The sequence below is a fragment of the Coregonus lavaretus genome (assembly GCF_964263955.1).
Source record: "Coregonus lavaretus genome assembly, chromosome: 35".
In the NCBI taxonomy this organism is placed as follows: domain Eukaryota; kingdom Metazoa; phylum Chordata; class Actinopteri; order Salmoniformes; family Salmonidae; genus Coregonus; species Coregonus lavaretus.
In genome coordinates, this window is record NC_140022.1 from 4374787 (window position 1) to 4394998 (window position 20212).

Below are 20212 nucleotides of genomic sequence, written 5' to 3' on the forward strand. Positions count from 1 at the left end.
TTGATTTTGAACAAGAATAGTGACGGCTAAAGAACATACATTGTCATAGGGTCAAGGGTCAGTTATTGTCATTTCATTCAATGGGTGACATCATCATCACAGTTGATTGTTCTTGGTGAGACAACACCCTATGTAAAAAATGGCTGTAGCCAAGACAACATGCCATATTGTAGATATTCTTGTCATGAAAAACATATACAGAAGTTTCAAAAATACACTTATTGCAGATTGAGTGAATTGTACACCGCAAGCAATTCAGTTAAAGGCCACGGGAAGAAATGAATGAACCATCATTACACGCATACAAAGAGGCAACCTCAGAAATCATTGTCATCAATTCAATAAAATGTCAGTCATACACTGACAATCCAACACCATATAAACCCATAAGGATCCATTAAACTCGACATTCATCATGCACTTCCATTGACATTTCAAATCAAATCAAATCAAATTTTATTGGTCACATGCGCCGAATACAACAGGTGCAGACATTACAGTGAAATGCTTACTTACAGCCCTTAACCAACAGTGCATTTATTTTAAACAGAAAAAGTAAGAATAAAACAACAAAAAAGTGTTGAGAAAAAAAGAGCAGAAGTAAAAATAAAGTGACAGTAGGGAGGCTATATATACAATAGAATAAAGTGACAGTAGGGAGGCTATATATACAGGGGGGTACCGTTGCATAGTCAATGTGCGGGGGCACCGGCTAGTTGAGGTAGTTGAGGTAATATGTACATGTGGGTAGAGTTAAAGTGACTATGCATAAATACTTAACAGAGTAGCAGCAGCGTAAAAAGTATGGGGTGGGGGGGCAGTGCAAATAGTCCGGGTAGCCATGATTAGCTGTTCAGGAGTCTTATGGCTTGGGGGTAGAAGCTGTTGAGAAGTCTTTTGGACCTAGACTTGGCACTCCGGTACCGCTTGCCGTGCGGTAGCAGAGAGAACAGTCTATGACTAGGGTGACTGGAGTCTTTGACAATTTTGAGGGCCTTCCTCTGACACCGCCTGGTATAGAGGTCCTGGATGGCAGGGAGCTTTGCCCCTGTGATGTACTGGGCCGTACGCACTACCCTCTGTAGTGCCTTGCGGTCAGAGGCCAAGCAGTTGCCATACCAGGCGGTGATGCAACCAGTCAGGATGCTCTCGATGGTGCAGCTGTAGAATTTTTTGAGGATCTGAGGACCCATGCCAAATCTTTTTAGTCTCCTGAGGGGGAATAGGCTTGGACAAAAGGGGTTTTGGACATTTGTCTCAAAGTGGCAATATCCATGCTCTCAAAACCTTACAGAGTGAATTACTCCCATACCGATAGCAAGACTTTCAATTGACATGCTGGTTTTATCAAGAAAAAATACTTTAATGCGGCACATGGACTATAATGGAAGTGTAATTAGATTTCTATAGATACATGGTAACACCAGAGAAATCTAAATTGAAAATACTACAGACAGGAAGACATTTTAAAGTTATGAGAAACAAATGAAGGATGGGTAAGAGAAAAAAATTAAACAGTGACTTCTTCCTTCAGGAACCAATCTTATTTAAATGTCTTCTATTATAGGGACCCATGGATCAAATCTCCACGCTGCACAGGGAATTTCAATTTGAGGGAACTTATTTTGTTGGTGGCTGAGTTTAGTCTGTCCTCACTCAGAATAAAACAGGGCCAGGGTGATTGAGGCTGTCACTGCTTATGGCTGTCACATAGCAACCATTACAGTTTAAAAGAATTGGCCGTACACAGCACCAATGACTGCAAGAAATGTCAAAAGACAATCCTGCAAACCAAGGCAAGCTTAGAATTCGGTTTTTCAAAACTAGGAAGTGTAAAATGTGATGTGTTATGTGGTGCATGAAAACCCATGACATGCATAGTTAGAAAACCAATTGACAGAATTGAAGAGAATTTATGGACATTGGTTGGTTTTCTCAAACACTTTTCACCTATTTGTGCAATTAGTCATCAAGAAAATGTTCTCACGTAGGCACGGATCCTAAATTCCACTTGGGTCAAATGTATATTTAGTCTCCCATTGACATCAATGCATGACTAGGTGAACATTCAGCTGATGTGGAAGTTAGGATTCACCCAAATGATGATCCACTTACTGGAAACTAATGTGTGCCCTAGGAAGACACAACAACAGTGTGTGTCCATCAGGGACCCATTACAACTAATGTAGGCTATTAGATTCACAGCTACTCCCAGAGAGAAGGAGGTACTCAGAACCACCTTAAAGGGGCAATCTGCAGTTGAAACAATAACAAAGTGGTTACTCAACCACTGTTTTGGTAAAAGGCTGAGGGATAGGGCTGGAAAAATGTAATCACTCTCAAATTCATAGAGCTAGGACTGACCATTCATGATATAAAAATTATAGTTTTAATCATGTTTTGAGGCTATACAGTGTTTGTTAACATTTACATTGTTTACAAACATTGGAGTAAAACAAGTTTATATTTTGGCTTCTGATGGGGTACAACAGTTGAACTAAGCCGATGAGGCATTTATAAGTTATATTATTTGACAATCAATGGGTATACATCATTAATTTATAAGTCCAAAAATGGATGTAGCAACTGCTGTTTGCCCCTTTAACTAACATATTTTACTCTGCTCCTTCATTAGCCAGATTAGAATAGCATTCATACTACTTACTTAGACTGCGTCTCAAATGGCACCCTATTCCTTATATAGTGCACTACTTTTGACCAGAGCCCTATGAGACACAGCCTTACTTTACTCATGCAGAATTTCCAAATCCGATTGGCAGTTTCAAGTGCCGGGCGCAAGGCGGCGAGGAGGGTGTTTCAAACATTTCTCTACGGCCCGTTTTCTTTTCCCTTTGCCTTTCAATGGTTGTCATGGCGAGGAGGGAGGAGGAAGAGGGGAAGTGTATTTCTGTTGTTTTGGGGTAGCCTGTGCATATTGCCTTTATGCCCTGCTATGTGAAGTTGATTTGAGGCCATGACTGATGTCTGCCGCTCTCAAAGTTCTTGAGCTAGTTGTTTCATTGCTTTGTAGAGAATTGTGTGTGTGTATGTGTGTGTTGTGTGTGTGTGTGTGTGTGTGTATGTGTGTGTTGTGTGGTGTGTGTATTGTGTGTGTGTGTTGTGTGGTGTGTGTGTTGTGTGTGTGTGTGTGTGTGTTGTGTGCTGTGTGTATTGTGTGTGTGTGTGTGTGTATTGTGTGTGTGTTGTGTGTGACGACAAGACAAAGCACTCTAGTATAATGAGCAGGTCTATAAATCTCACTGAGTGATTCCCGGTGAACCGTTTAAGGGTTTAAACCCTTTTTTATAATTTCACTCTAATCTTCATGGCTGTTTTTGCATGATAAGGACTTTTATCCGCGGAACGCCAGACCAAGACATTCATAATGTGACCATATTTTAATGTCAAGCATTGATTTCCTAGAGGTGGTGGTTCTCCCAGAGGCTGAGAAAATACAAGCCCTCGAGGGCAAGGACAGACTAAACTAAGTTTATAATAATAATATAATATGCCATTTAGCAGACGCTTTTATCCAAAGCGACTTACAGTCATGCGTGCATACATTTTTTTTGTGTATGGGTGGTCCCGGGGATCGAACCCACTACCTTGGCGTTACAAGCGCCGTGCTCTACCAGCTGAGCTACAGAGGACCACGTTTAGAACTGTGGTCCTGCATTTTACTTCCAGTGGAAAACAAACAAACAAACAAACAAACAAACAAACAAACAAAGAAAGAAAGAAAGAAAGAAAGAAAGAAACAAAACAAACAAACAAACAAACAAACAAACAAACAAACAAAGAAGATGGAAAAAATGAAAGAAAGAAAGAAAGAAAGGAGATGGAAAAAATGAAAGAACTTTGCAAGTTCAGTACTCTCTGAGAAACATTTGTCAAAGCCAAAGAAGATGGCACTGTTAAGAATGAGTCCTTATTTTTCTAACTGAGGGAGAAGATATCCCAGCTATGCCATTACTATAAGACGTATTCTGCTCCTTGAACTTGGTATGAATGTAGCACATACTGTACCAGACTGCCATTAAATAAAGACCTGTATGTAGGATCTTACATTTGAGCGCGTTTGCTAAAGCAGGAAAAATTATCCTGCAGCAAGAGGAAATGTGAATTATATTGTGGATTATAATTCATGGATATATTTGTAGGGTTTGATCAATTTAAAGTCTGAAATTTCAAAGGGGAAATTACTAACTTCAGAAGCCTTTAAAAACCTCAAATACGCTGCATTGGAGGAAAGGGGTGATAAAATTACGATCCTGCATCTGTAGTACATACTGCGCTATGTGAACAATCATTGAAAATTACAGGACTAAAGAATACATACTAACGGATGCACTCAAGACTCAGAGCTCCATTTGGAATAACAATACTGTGTTACCTGTCCTTTACACACGCAATATGGTTTCAATTTCATGTAGAAGAACAGGAGTGGTTCTGTACCTTCATGAAATGTTCAAGGAAAAACATGTTGTGCCGAGAGGAAGAATAGTGGACCTTACTGATTTGGGTTTGTGTGCATGGAACACATTTTTATATTGGATAAGCTAGGATCTAATCATTTGCATCTACAGTTGAAGTCGGAAGTTTACGTACACTTAGGTTGGAGTCATTAAAACTCATTTTTCAACCACTCCACAAATTTCTTGTTACCAAACTATAGTTTTGGCAAGTCGGTTAGGACATCTACTTTGTGCATGACACAAGTAATTTTTCCAACAATTGTTTACAGACAGATTATTTCACTTATAATTCACTGTATCACAATTCCAGTGGGTCAGAAGTTTACATACACTAAGATGACTGTGCCTTTAAACAGCTTGGAAAATTCCAGAAAATGATGTCATGGCTTTAGAAGCTTCTGATAGGCTAATTGACATCATTTGAGTCAATTGGAGGTGTACCAGTGGATGTATTTCAAGGCCTACCTTCAAACTCAGTGCCTCTTTGCTTGACATCGTGGGAAAATCAAAAGAAATCAGCCAAGACCTCAGAAAAGAAATTGTAGACCTCCACAAGTCTGGTTCATCCTTGGGAGCAATTTCCAAACGCCTGAAGGTACCACTTTCATCTGTACAAACAATAGTACGCAAGTATAAACACCATGGAACCACGCAGCCGTCATACCGCTCAGGAAGAAGACGCGTTCTGTGTCCTAGAGATGAACGTACTTTGGTGCGAAAAGTGCAAATCAATCCCAGAACAACAGCAAAGGACCTTCTGAAGATGCTGGAGGAAAAAGGTACAAAAGTATCTATATCCACAGTAAAACAAGTACTATATCGACATAACCTGAAAGGCAGCTCAGCAAGGAAGAAGCCACTGCTTCTAAACCGCCATAAAAAACCCAGACTACGGTTTGCAACTGCACATGGGGACAAAGATCGTACTTTTTGGAGAAATGTCCTCTGGTCTGATGAAACAAAAATAGAACTGTTTGGCCATAATGACCATCATTATGTTTGGAGGAAAAAGGGGATAGCTTGCAAGCCGAAGAACACCATCCCAACCGTGAAGCACGGGGGTGGAAGCATCATGCTGTGGGGGTGCTTTGCTGCAGGAGGGACTGCTGTACTTCACAAAAAAGATGGCATCACGAGGAAGGAAAATTATGTGGATATATTGAAGCAACATCTCAAGACATCAGTCAGGAAGTTAAAGCTTGGTCGCAAATGGGTCTTCCAAATGGACAATGACCCCAAGCATACTTCCAAAGTTGTGGCAAAATGTCTTAAGGACAACAAAGTCAAGGTATTGGAGTGGCCATCACAAAGCCCTGACCTCAATCCTACAGAAAATGTGTGGGCAGAACTGAAAAAGTGTGTGCGAGCAAGGAGGCCTACAAACCTGACTCAGTTACACCAGCTCTGTCAGGAGGAATGGGCCAAAATTCACCCAACTTATTGTGGGAAGCTTATGGAAGGCTACCTGAAACATTTGACCCAAGTTAAACAATTTAAAGGCAATGCTACCAAATACAAATTGAGTGTATGTAAACTTCTGACCCACTGGGAATGTGATGAAAGAAATAAAAGCTGAAATAAATCATTCTCTCTACTATTATTCTGACAATTCACATTCTTAAAATAAAGTGGTGATCCTAACTGACCTAAGACAAGGAATTTTTACTAGGATTAAATGTCAGGAATTGTGAAAAACTGAGTTTAATTGTATTTGGCTAAGGTGTATGTAATCTTCCAACTTCAACTGTATATTGCTCCACGGATTCAAACATGAAGTATAATAGGTTATGCAATATTTATATATACAGTAGTGTATCATAGTATAATATAGAGTAGAGAGTATAAAGCCTCCTGACAGCCATTGTCACATTGTTTCTATAAATAATACAGATGGAGTAATAGTATTTTCTCCCTTTCTCTCCCAGGGCAAATAACACCCATGAAATCCCAGCTGAGATTTGGCTCCTGGACATTTTTCATTCCATTAGAATCTAATGTGCATCACCACAGCAACCTGACAGCCCATAATACAACAGTAAATGGCTTAACCATTTCCCCTTATAGATAGATATTCAACCAATGAACCAATTAGGACAGAACTTGAAGATGGAGGGGGGAGAATGAGAGAAGAAGAGGGAGATATGAGAGAGCAGGGGGAGAGAAAGAGAGATGAGGAACAGAGGGAGGGAGGGAGGGAGGGAGGGAGGGAGGGATGAGGAACAGAGAGAGGGAGGGAGGGAGGGAGGGAGGGAGGGAGGGAGCTTCATGTCAACATCCCAGCTCAACCCTAACCCTAACCCTAGCTTCATGTCCACACACCCAGCTCAACCCTAACCCTAGCTTCATGTCAACATCCCAGCTCAACCCTAAACCTAACTTCATGTCCACCCCCCAGCTCAACCCTAACCCTAACCGTAGCTTAATGTCCACCCCCCAGCTCAACCCTAACCCTAGCTTCATTTTCACACCGCAGCTCAGCCCTAACCCAAGCTTCATGGCCACACCCCAGCTCAACCCTAACCCTAGCTTCATGTCCACACCCCAGCTCAACCCTAACCCTAACCCTTGCTTCATGTCAACATCCCAGCTCAACCCTAAACCTAACTTCATGTCCACCCCCCAGCTCAACCCTAACCCTAACCCTAGCTTCATGTCCACACCCCAGCTCAACCCTAACCCTAGCTTCATGTCAACATCCCAGCTCAACCCTAACCGTAGCTTAATGTCCACACCCCAGCTCAACCCTAACCCTAGCTTCATGTCCACACCCCAGCTCAACCCTAACCCTAGCTTAATGTCCACCCCCCAGCTCAACCCTAACCCTAACCCTAGCTTCATGTCCACACCCCAGCTCAACCCTAACCCTAGCTTCATGTCAATATCCCAGCTCAACCCTAACCGTAGCTTAATGTCCACACCCCAGCTCAACCCTAACCCTAGCTTCATTTTCACACCCCAGCTCAACCCTAACCCCAGCTTCATGTCCACACCCCAGCTCAAACCTAACCATAACCCTAGCTTAATGTCCACACCCCAGCTCAACCCTAACCCTAGCTTCATGTCCACCCCCCAGCTCAACCCTAACCGTAGCTTAATGTCCACCCCCCAGCTCAACCCTAACCGTAGCTTAATGTCCACACCCCAGCTCAACCCTAACCCTAGCTTAATGTCCACCCCCCAGCTCAACCCTAACCCTAACCCTAGCTTCATGTCCACACCCCAGCTCAACCCTAACCCTAGCTTCATGTCAATATCCCAGCTCATTCCTAACCGTAGCTTAATGTCCACACCCCAGCTCAACCCTAACCCTAGCTTCATGTCCACCCCCCAGCTCAACCCTAACCGTAGCTTAATGTCCACACCCCAGCTCAACCCTAACCCTAGCTTCATGGCCACACCCCAGCTCAACCCTAACCCTAGCTTCATTTTCACACCCCAGCTCAACCCTAACCCCAGCTTCATGTCCACACCCCAGCTCAAACCTAACCATAACCCTAGCTTAATGTCCACACCCCAGCTCAACCCTAACCCTAGCTTCATGTCCACCCCCCAGCTCAACCCTAACCGTAGCTTAATGTCCACCCCCCAGCTCAACCCTAACCGTAGCTTAATGTCCACACCCCAGCTCAACCCTAACCCTAACCCTAGCTTCATGTCCACACCCCAGCTCAACCCTAACCCTAGCTTCATGTCCACACCCCAGCTCAACCCTAACCCTAGCTTCAACTTTCCTTTCCTCAATGATCCCTTTCTCTTACAATGATGGTGCATTGATTCATAAGCCACCTTAAACATTGACAAATGATAAGTAAGCTATTCAAAACAGGATTTGTGATCATGTCAAGAGTGTCAGAAAAAGTGTCTGGATATGTAGAGACTGACCTATATTTCCACTGTGAAGCACTGTTAATAACACAGTAATATATAACCCTCTCTAAGCACACTGAGCACAGTGGGGGGGACACACCAAACAATGAAAACAATGTTTTTCTTGCCTTTGTTTACAAATATAGGTCCATTATCTTGACGGATGCTGTTATTTCTGTTGTTATACGTGAATATATAGTACTTGTATTGTTGTATTGTATGTAGCCTATTTAGGGGGATTCTATTACATGTTTATTATCCAAACTGTAATATTTCCTCATTAATATTCAATTCTGATTTAAGCTTTGAGGAGACAACTCAATATGCCAGACGTATCATACCGGTCTTGTCTAGATGAACAATAAAAAGGACTCTAGAGTAAGGTAGAACTGTGAGGGTAAACTTGGGCTTTATATAGCTCTGTATTTCTCCACACAATATACTTCTATTTTCCTTATAAACTCACTGTAAGATAAATGACCTGGTGAAGCTACAGTTTATCTCTGTGCCTACATAATACAGCGTTGGTTGCTTCCTTTGTCTTCTCCAGCCACAATGCATTTCCAGGGCACATTTACCACAGAGATGACAGCTTTATTATTCCATCATATCTCGGTAATGCAGGTCCTTCCCGCTCCAGCCGAATATCGATCATGCATAAACTCACCACACTGGTCAGCGAGACGACAGGTAAATACAAACGATTGAAAAGCAGGAGCGAGAGAGAATCCCCTACTGGCCTGTACGTATGCCACAAGGACTCATGATTCAGTTTTACTGTAGTGTAGACATTTACAATGCAGCAGTAGGAACACGACAGAAACCCATTGAGTGGGAAGGACAGCAACATTGAGCTCCTAATGGATGCCAAGGCTCCAACTATAGCCCTATTCCAGCCCCTGCTATCTAGCTTCTGCACAAACACCAAGCTCAACTAAGCCCGTTACCACTACAATCACACAGCAGATTCCATAAACAAGGCTTCCACTGGCCTGAACAGTCACACATTCCAAATCCAACAATGCCTTAGAACCCTGCGGATTCCACGCTAGAATCCACTGACAGACAACAGCCAATGAGATCAAAGGAGAAGGGCTCTGTCTGAGCAGTGTTCTGTGTTTTCTGTTGGACATACTGTACCCCATGTAGTGTCCATGCACTGAAAACACACACTATTTCCATCAGCCCATTCGATGGTACAGTTAGTAGTGGGCAGTGGATGTCATGTTCATGTTCATTTAGTGAAAACCAAGAGCAAGAGCAAATAGCCTACAAGAAGTGATGACTAACTACACTACCAGGCAAAAGTTTGGACACACCTACTCATTCAAGGGTTTTTCTTTATTTGTACTCTTTTTTACATTGTAGAATAATAGTGAAGACATCAAAACTATGAAACAACACATATGGAATCATGTAGTAACCAAAAAAGGGTTAAACAAATCTAAATATATTTTATATTTGAGATTCTTTAAATAGCCATCCTTTCCCTTGATGACAGCATTGCACACTCTTGGCATTCTGGTACTGTATGTGTCCATTAGCCTACACGTTTTTCTGCCAATTTAGCATCCCACCAAATGTAAGACCCTACGCCTACTCCCTTAAAAAAGCGGATTGAGGGTAGGGAACATGGATCAAAAAAGCATGTGCTTGCCTTGGGACTGAGCACGCCCCCATTCTCATCGACGGGGCTGTAGTGGAACAGGTTGAGAGCTTCAAGTTCCTTGGTGTCCACATCACCAACGAACTATCATGGTCCAAACACACCAAGACAGTCGTGAAGAGGGCACGACAAAGCCTATTCCCCCTCAGGAGACTGAAAAGATTTGGCATGGGTCCTCAGATCCTCAAAAAATTCTACAGCTGCACCATCGAGAGCATCCTGACTGGTTGCATCACCGCCTGGTATGGCAACTGCTTGGCCTCCGACCGCAAGGCACTACAGAGGGTAGTGCGTACGGCCCAGTACATCACTGGGGCCAAGCTTCCTGCCAACCAGGACCTCTATACCAGGCGGTGTCAGAGCAAGGCCCTCAAAATTGTCAAAGACTCCAGCTACCCTAGTCATAGACTGTTCTCTCTGCTACCGCACGGCAAGCGGTACCGGAGTGCCAAGTCTAGGTCCAAAAGACTTCTCAACAGCTTCTACCCCCAAGCCATAAGACTCCTGAACAGCTAATCATGGCTACCCGGACTATTTGCACTGCCCCCCCACCCCATCCTTTTTACGCTGCTGCTACTCTGTTAATTATTTATGCATAGTCACTTTAACTCTACCCACATGTACGTATTACTTCAACTATCTCAACTAGCCGGTGCCCCCGCACATTGACTCCGCACCGGTACCCCCCTGTATATATAGCCTCCCTACTGTTATTTTATTTTACTTCTGCTCTTTTTTTCTCAACACTTTTTTTGTTGTTGTTTTATTTTTACTTTTTTTGTTAAAAATAAATGCACTGTTGGTTAAGGGCTGTAAGTAAGCATTTCACTGTAATGTCTGCACCTGTTGCATTCAGCGCATGTGACCAATAAAATTTGATTTGATTTGATTTGATTTGAAATATCAACCATTTTTTATATGACAGCGGTTCCACACATCGCTGTGACGCAAGTTGCGTGGGAAAAATATTATTTGTGTTTTATTCAGTTATATTTCATTATATTATTACTACAAAATATATGTGTGTTGACTGTGATCGGGTAGGTCTATTGTCTATTTAATGAACAAAATAATGAACTATTGATTTCATTCATTTGGACGTTACAAACTCAAAATATGCCATTCTATTGTTTTGAAAATACATTTTATTAGTCTTATGTTTCTTAGGATCTGCCTAAACAAATTCATAATGGATTTCTTTTTGATGGTGTATATTCAATGGATTTATTAAAATAGATGCCAACTCACATCTGCACAGCACTACACCAGTCGTTACTGCACCCGAGGTATAAAAGGTGTATGCAGGTAAGAATGTGGTAAAAATGGGCCTGTTTGTAAGAGGTTCATATAAACCTTGCCCAATTACGTTCTACAGATAAAATACCTTAAATCCTATGTGAAAGCAGTATGAGACTACTAAATCATTGTGAAACATTACCAAGCCACTGATATCCAATATCCAAGTGTGAGCCCTTGATGTTGACCATTAACTGGATCAAGCACACAGACAGACCATGATAAGATAGATTTTATATCCTGCTGTAGACAGGCGTATGGGATATTGGTGGAAATCAGACCCAAGTCCCATTTCTGTCAGCCTCCATCCCCGGAAATCCCTTCCTGTTTCTCCAACACAAAAGGAAATTGCACAACACGCTCACCGCCCAGTCTAAAACAAGCATTGTAATTGCTGAGATACTGATCTGGTGTATCACGTAATGTCCTATTTTATTAACAGAATAACAGATCTAATCATTCGTTAATACAAATACAGCACTGTGGAGTCATTTGATCTATTTTAGACCTGCCCATACCTCAACATTACCCTGGTCTGTGTCCACACACTGCCAAGCTATGGCTATTGAAGTGCACCCTCAGTGGTTTTCTGTGGTGCAGTGGTCCCCACCCAGTGTTGCAAAGCAAACCAAGGTACATATTAATGTCCATGATTTTGGAATGAGATGTTTTATGAGCAGGTGTCCACACACTTTTGGTCATGTAGTGCATGTGCCTGTGTCATGATGGGAATGTGACTCTAAAGTCATAAGACTGAACACTCCTGGCCCATCTCATTCTTCAGAGAGAGAACAACACATTGAACTGATCCTTGATCATTTTTCTCTACCCAGATCCCAACCTTAAGCCCTCCTCGCTCCTCAGGCAGAGGGGAATCCAATCAGTGCACTCTGGTCTAAGGTCAGCTTTTTCACAATCCTTAAAAGTTCAACATTCCTAGGTCGTCATATGTGCTTCAAAGAGAAGTTGCACGCTAATGCACTGGTCTTGGATCAGAGCCCCCCCTGCCGAGATCCTACCTTCAACCACTGGGGGCTAAATCTAAATATAGCCTATCCCTGGAGAACTACTGCAACACTGGATGAAATATCATAGTACTTGGGAGTCTGAAGTACAATGTCTGGTCCCTTAGGGTTCCTTTTTGGAACACTAGTACATCATATTCACATGACTCAGCTCAAGGGGTGAACTTATTTTGTTCCTCTTCCCTGAGTGCCCTAGAGAAGTGATCCATAGTGCTCTGCCATCCATCTTGCTGGCCATATCTCCATTTGAAGAACCTCTTCACTATCTGATGCAGGGGTAGAGAGTGTTTCAAATAAAAAGTAGGTATTCATCATGATACTGAAGAAACTAGAGTAACAGTCTGGTTAGGATAATCTTGATACTGAAGAAACTAGATAAATATTACTCTGGTTAGGATCATCTTGATACTGAAGAAACTAGATAAATATTACTCTGGTTAGGATCATCTTGATACTGAAGAAACTAGAGAAATATTACTCTGGTTAGGATCATCTTGATACTGAAGAAACTAGATAAATATTACTCTGGTTAGGATCATCTTGATACTGAAGAAACTAGAGCAATATTACTCTGGTTAGGATCATCATGATACTGAAGAAACTAGAGGCACAGTCTGGTTAGAATGATATGAGTCAAAGAATGAGTCAAAGGAGGGCAGGATTTGGGGTTTCAGGCTTTTCCACTCAAACAATATGGTCGGCCTATTTAAAAGAAAAACTAAGTGGATTACAGCCCAGTGGGACCACAGACTCTCAATACTCTCACTAACAAAACAATTAGCAACTGTTCTTCGCAAACAAGATAAAACAAGATTCAAATAGCCAGTTTAATGTTTTAACTGATTTTTCTCTCAGTCAACATTTCCATTTGATTTGTTTTCTCTGCCTACTTTGGGACACGTGGTCTTTTTAGCCAACTCTACGCAAATAAATGGAGTTATTTAAATCATTAATCTGTGTGTGTCATAGGAAGGACACCTGCCAAACCAAAGCAATGAGGTGATTCATGTGTTTCTGTCTCAGGGGAGAATTATGACTGAGCAGCGTACAGGGACTGACTGTACCATGAGGATTAATTAGATCATTACACTGGTGACTGGAAACAACCGATAATAAAGAGCTCATTTCTCCTTCATTTGGTTGGTTTACTGTGAAGTGTTGCATTTTAAAATGCACTTAAAATAAAGATTTGATTTTATTCACTCTCTTGATTTGATTGATTAGGGATAGAGCAGTAGAACAATAGTATTGTGCTCATACCTCAATGACAACTATGGTCGAGACTGAGAGAAAGCGACATTATTCACCATTATAAACTGGGTGGATCGAGCCCTGAATGCTGATTGGCTGACAGCCGTGGTATATCAGACCGTATACCACGGATATGACAAAACATTTATTTTTACTGCTGTAATTACGTCGGTAACAGTTTATAATAGCAATAAGGCAACTCGGGGGTTTGTATTTCGCCGTGCCTAAGAACCACCCTTAGCTGTGGTATATTGGCCATATACCACACTTCCTCGTGCCTTATTGCTTAATTACTGCATGTTGGTTCCGCCGATATATAGCTTATCTTTTATGATCTATACAATGTTTCTGTATCAAAAGTATGTGTAAGAAAACACAGACGGGCTGAACACACTATACACACGCTACATCCACAGTCCCTCATTATCCATTGCATAAAGGTTACACTTCTGACTTCTGGAGCACATCAATCTATATGTCTCCCAGACAGTGAAATATGTGCATAACAGTGAAGTTGACCCACTGTGGAATTCAAGCCGGAATCAAATCTAATTCAAAGCACTCACTGGGAAACCCAACATAGTCGCATAAGCTAAATTGGCAAACGACATCAAATTGCGTTCATGCATGGATGGTGAACAAGTCAAGTGTAAAAACTCCTTGTATTTCCCTAAAGCAGGGTCAATGTGGAGCCACAGGGTTCAGGAGACTCATCAATCAAATCGCTTTATTTACAGAATTAGTTTTAAAGGCAATGAACTTACCTCCCGAGTGGCGCAGCAGTCTAAGGCACTGATCAGTGCTAGAGGCGTCACTACAGATCCGGGTTCGATCCCGGGCTGTGTCGCAGCCGGCTGCGACCGGGAGACCCATGAGGCGGCGCACAATTGGCCCAGCGTCGTCTGAGTTAGGGGAGGGTTTGGCCGGCTGGGATGTCCTTGTCCCATCTCGCTCTAGCGACTCCTTGTGGCAGCCGGGCGCCGGCAAGCTGATTTAGGTCTCCAGCTGTACAGTTTCCTCCGACACATTGGTGCGGCTGGCTTCCGGGTTAAGTGAGCAGTGTGTCAAAAAGCAGTGCAGCTTGGCGGGGTCGTGTTTCGGAGGACGCACGGCTCTCGACCGTCGCCTCTCCCAAGTCCGACACGGGAGTTGCAGCGATGGGACAAGACTGTAACTACCAATTGGATATCACGAAATTGGGGAGAAAAATGGTTAAAAAGTACTAAAATAAAATGAATAAAAAATAAAGACAATGAACTTGAACCTGGAGGAACTTTTTTGTGCACTTTAAAAAATAAAAAGTGTATTTGATTTGTTTCAAACTTTGATTTAATTTGATTCCTTTAACTAGGCTGTGACTGCGTGAATGTCTAATCCACAGACCATATGAATAACTCTTTAAACGGACCATTTTCCAAAACCTTGCAGCAGTCTCCATAATACATTAGTCTGAAGGCAGTTGAGATGTTTTTAATTAGATGCCATTAAACAAGTCAATTCATATCAAATGAAAAATGGCCCATTTTGTGCTGCTAGTTTTTTGAATCAATAAAGCTTTCCAATCAAGTGGAAAATGGAGATGAATAAATGCCTTTAATTTATATGCATAAGCATATTTCTCTCCAGACTCTAGAAAGAGAGCCAATCACATAGAAATATAATCTAGAGATTCTATACGGTGGGGTTATGGTATGGGCAGGCATAAGCTATGGACAACGAACACCATTGCATTTTATCGATGGCAATTTGAATGCACAAAAATACAGTGACGAAATCCTGAGGGCCACTGTAAGGCCCATTTTTTTAAAAGGTATCTGTGACCAACATATGCATATCTGTGTTCCCAGTCATGTGAAATCCATAGATTAGGGCCTAATGAATTTATTTTAATTGACTGATTTCCTCATATGAAGTGTAACTCAGTAAAATCTTTGAAATTGTTGCATGTTGCGTTTATAGTTTTGTTCAGTATATTTCTATGGCCCGTCACAAATCGTTCTATATGAGCATATAATTAAATATTAGAACTCGAGTATGAGTCTGATGACATCACACAGGGCTGTTAATTCAATCTTTTTTTACTTCAAAATGTTCAAACAATCACTCAGAGATAGAGGTACTGCAGACTGTGTGCCACTAGCCACATTGCACCAATCAGGAAAAAAACGGATTTAAGCACACACACATATAGGCCATCTAAGTCTACATGAGCAAACAGTCTCAATACAAACTGATCTGATTCCATTTTCTCTGGGCTGAGGGACAAAATACTTTTCAGTGAGAAAGTCATTTAATACGGGTGCTCATATTGGCTGCCGGCCAGACACCATCGAGCATCACTCTATTACTATCATTCATTTCAGGATGAGTCTCTCACCAGTCAATATGACCAGCTAATTAGCCTAAGCATCTTCATTATAGAGCATTGATCTCCAAACTGTGCCGCGTCCCGTAATGAATGTCAATTTATGAAATAACACTTAAATCAAGCTCAGCAAATTAAACCGCTATCCTTCTAACGAGAACAGCAAAACTATAGTATAGCAAAACCCTCAACAGCCTGCAAGTCCAGACAAATATTATGGAGCTATGTGGTGTATTGCTGTGTCCAAACAAGACAGCCTCAATTTACTGTTCTATGAAGCACAAATTAATGCTGTTACATAAAAGTATAGAACCATAACTAGCAAGTCGGTATTACTATGGATCCACTGGAGTTGCAACTTCTTCACAGGTTGCTGAAGCTTCCTCCTGCTTTGGGAATCAATGTGTTCTGACAGCCGAGTAGGGTGCTGCTGTCAGACAGACGGAGTGGTGTGATGGTGATGGTCCTTCTCCTAGAGGGTAGCAGGTAGATCCAGCAGCATCAGAAGCCCTGCAGGAAGGGCCTCAGAAAAAGGTCACTACATCCCCTGGGAGATGCCTGGAAATGTCTGTTTATAGAGCGGAGGTGGATTGACGTCTCCGTGGTCAGGACAGACCTCAAAGCAAATGAGGGGTTTAATTTGACAGTGAGGCGTAGGATTGTCCTGGCCAACGCTGCAGGTTCACTTGAGCCTTAGAGTACTGCTACTGATTAAAGCAAGGATAAACAGGGATCCAGCAGCAAGTGTCATCCTCAGCACAACACAAAGCAGAGCACTGATTCCATGTGACAGTGAGGGACTGTACTAAGAGTAACAGCATACAATATCTGTAAAGAAATCAACTCCAGTGCTTGCTTACAGACTGACTGTCTGGGTTTTCTGCTGGTAACAGTAACTCCTTGTAGCCTAATTGTCTGATCGATTGGCCATAGAGCCAGCCCACTCAGCTAAGTTTATTCTGAACCAGTTGCTGATTAAAAGGTAAGAACTAGACTTAGCCACCGTGCTTCTACATCTGCATTGCTTGCTCTTTGGGGTTTTAGGATGGGTTTCTGTATAAGCACTTTGTGACATCTGCTGATGTAAAAAGGGCTTTATAAATACAATTGATTGATTGATTGATTGATTGATTGATTGATTGATTGATTGATTGATTGATTGATTGATTGATTGATGAACAAGTGTGGTCCATGTGGACTCTAGCAAAGCACTCCTGGCTGCATACGTGTCATCCGTGTGGGTTGCATCAACAAAGTGAAATTCAGCAGCTTTAGAGACGGGAGCATTAAATGTGATTAGGTTTGAAATTCAAGAAGCAACACTCTGTCTATTAGTGTGAATAGAGTGCAGGACTGTTGCAGATATCAGCTATCATAGCATGTCTATGGCAGTGAAACTCTTAATTATAATTTCCTCTTTTTGCATTTTTCCTGATAGCTGTTCTAACTTCTGCTATAAAGCCTTGTTCTTGGGGTTAAAGAGAACAGTATCATTGGGTGAATACAGTTAAGGGAACATCTTCTCATTCAAGTTCTTGCCTCAAGTAGAACTTTTATCATCAAGGGCCAGCTCTGCTTCAGTCAAACAATGGGAAAGAGAGACATACTTAAAATACAAAGTTTTGCTCTATTAAAATGTTGTGTAACATAATAACCCACAGTGACCTAGAATGGCCAGATCTGCTCACAGTGCTACACATTACAAACCTTGCTAAAAGGAAGATGCTCCCTAAGAAATACATGAAGGTCTTAAAAAACAAACTCTAAATTCAACATAGCCTAGGGCTAGTCAAACATTACATGTGACCCTACATTAATTTCTCACCCCTTCTACAAATGAACCCCATTTTTCACTACTTGATATACAGTGAGGGAAAAAAGTATTTGATCCCCTGCTGATTTTGTACGTTTGCCCACTGACAAAGAAATGATCCGTCTATAATTTTAATGGTAGGTTTATTTGAACAGTGAGAGACAGAATAACAACAACAAAATCTAGAAAAACGCATGTCAAAAATTTTATAAATTGATTTGCATTTTAATGAGGGAAATAAGTATTTGACCCCCTCTCAATCAGAAAGATTTCTGGCTCCCAGGTGTCTTTTATACACGTAACGAGCTGAGATTAGGAGCACACTCTTAATGATCAATCAATCCGATTCCAAACTCTCCACCATGGCCAAGACCAAAGAGGATGTCAGGGACAAGATTGTAGACCTACACAAGGCTGGAATGGTCTACAAGACCATCGCCAAGCAGCTTGGTGAGAAGGTGACAACAGTTGGTGCGATTATTCGCAAATGGAAGAAACACAAAATAACTGTCAATCTCCCTCGGCCTGGGGCTCCATGCCAGATCTCACCTCGTGGAGTTGCAATGATCATGAGAACGGTGAGGAATCAGCCCAGAACTACACGGGAGGATCTTGTCAATGATCTCAAGGCAGCTGGGACCATAGTCACCAAGAAAACAATTGGTAACACACTACGCCGTGAAGGACTGAAATCCTGCAGCGCCCGCAAGGTCCCCCTGCTCAAGAAAGCACATAAACAGGGCCATCTGAAGTTTGCCAATGAACATCTGAATGATTCAGAGGAGAACTGGGTGAAAGTGTTGTGGTCAGATGAGACCAAAATCGAGCTCTTTGGCATCAACTCAACTCGCCGTGTTTAGAGGAGGAGGAATGCTGCCTATGACCCCAAGAACACCATCCCCACCGTCAAACATGGAGGTGGAAACATTATGCTTTGGGGGTGTTTTTCTGCTAAGGGGACAGGACAACTTCACCGCATCAAATGGACGATGGATGGGGCCATGTACCGTCAAATCTTGGGTGAGAACCTCCTTCCCTCAGCCAGGACATTGAAAATGGGTTGTGGATGGGTATTCCAGCATGACAATGACCCAAAACACACGGCCAAGGCAACAAAGGAGTGGCACATTAAGGTCCTGGAGTGGCCTAGCCAGTCTCCAGACCTTATTCCCATAGAAAATCTGTGGAGGGAGCTGAACGTTTGAGTTGCCAAACGTCAGCCTCGAAACCTTAATAACTTGGAGAAGATCTGCAAAGAGGAGTGGGACAAAATCCCTCCTAAGATGTGTGCAAACCTGGTGGCCAACTACAAGAAACGTCTGACCTCTGTGATTGCCAACAAGAGTTTTGCCACCAAGTACTAAGTCATGTTTTGCAGAGGGGTCAAATACTTATTTCCCTCATTAAAATGCAAATCAATTTATAACATTGTGTTTTTCTGGATTTTTTTGTTGTTATTCTGTCTCTCACTGTTCAAATAAACCTACCATTAAAATTATAGACTGATCATGTCTTTGTTAGTGGGCAAACGTACAAAATCAGCAGGGGATCAAATACTTTTTTCCCTCACTGTACAGTACAAAGTTGTTTCTTTGAACTCTGGCTGTTAACTAATGTGTAAATACTGTGTATTTAAAAAACATTAAAAATAAGGACATGTGTAGCTCTTCTAAGAACATGTCTCAAATCAGTCATGAAAAATCGCTTTAACGACACCTACCATACATAGTTGGACAAATAAGGAAAACAAAAACGCAAATGTAGCCTATTCCAGTAGAATCCATTCAGCAATAAATCCTGGCATAATAAAAATCGTGAGTAGATTAACGTAGCGCTGTCAAAAACAGCAGACATGGTGCTCAGTTTAATCGAACCAACAATTCAATGCAACCAAATTGCCATAGCCTATAACTAACGATGTTTACAAAAAGTAGCCTATACATTCCCCCTTTTCATAACAGACTGCAGAGAAAAAGAGAGAGAGAAAACATTAACCCACCGAATGAAGTGAAAGATTCCTTGTTGTTTCTTATGGTCTCCTTGTGTCCCGCCGCTCTCTCTGGTTCATCAACCCCTCTGTTCCGTCGTTTCTTCACAAACGCCAGCAGCGCGCACCGCTTCTTGAAAAGTTTAGTGACGTCAACCCAAGTATTTAAAAAACCGCTTCAATTGAGCCAGATGCCTACCGCCGTTAAACCTCATCGAAGAAGAAGAAGAACAGTCTGCCATTTAAACTGACCAAGCACATAACATTATATCATGAAAAATCGTGTGGGATTAAAACTGAAACTGAGCATATCCTTTGATATTAGAAGATAATCTATTGTAGTCAAATCTCTCTCTAAGGCAAAAAAATACTTTTGTGAAAATTAACTTTTAATATAATATGCCATTTAGCAGACGCTTTTATCCAAAGCGATTTACAGTCATGCGTGCATACATTTTTGTGTATGG

The 20212-nt window shown here is 41.8% G+C and overlaps 1 protein-coding gene across 1 annotated transcript in view; it reads right to left on the reverse strand.

The window, feature by feature from the left end:
• Nucleotides 1–19846, reverse strand: part of LOC311109689 (PTB domain-containing engulfment adapter protein 1-like) — a 31926-nt gene extending 12080 nt beyond the window's left edge. The window contains exon 1 of the mRNA XM_084152652.1: nt 19758–19846. The gene's annotated coding sequence lies outside the window, so the exon portion shown is untranslated. The remainder of the gene's footprint in view (nt 1–19757) is intronic.
• Nucleotides 19847–20212: the final 366 nt, after the last annotated feature.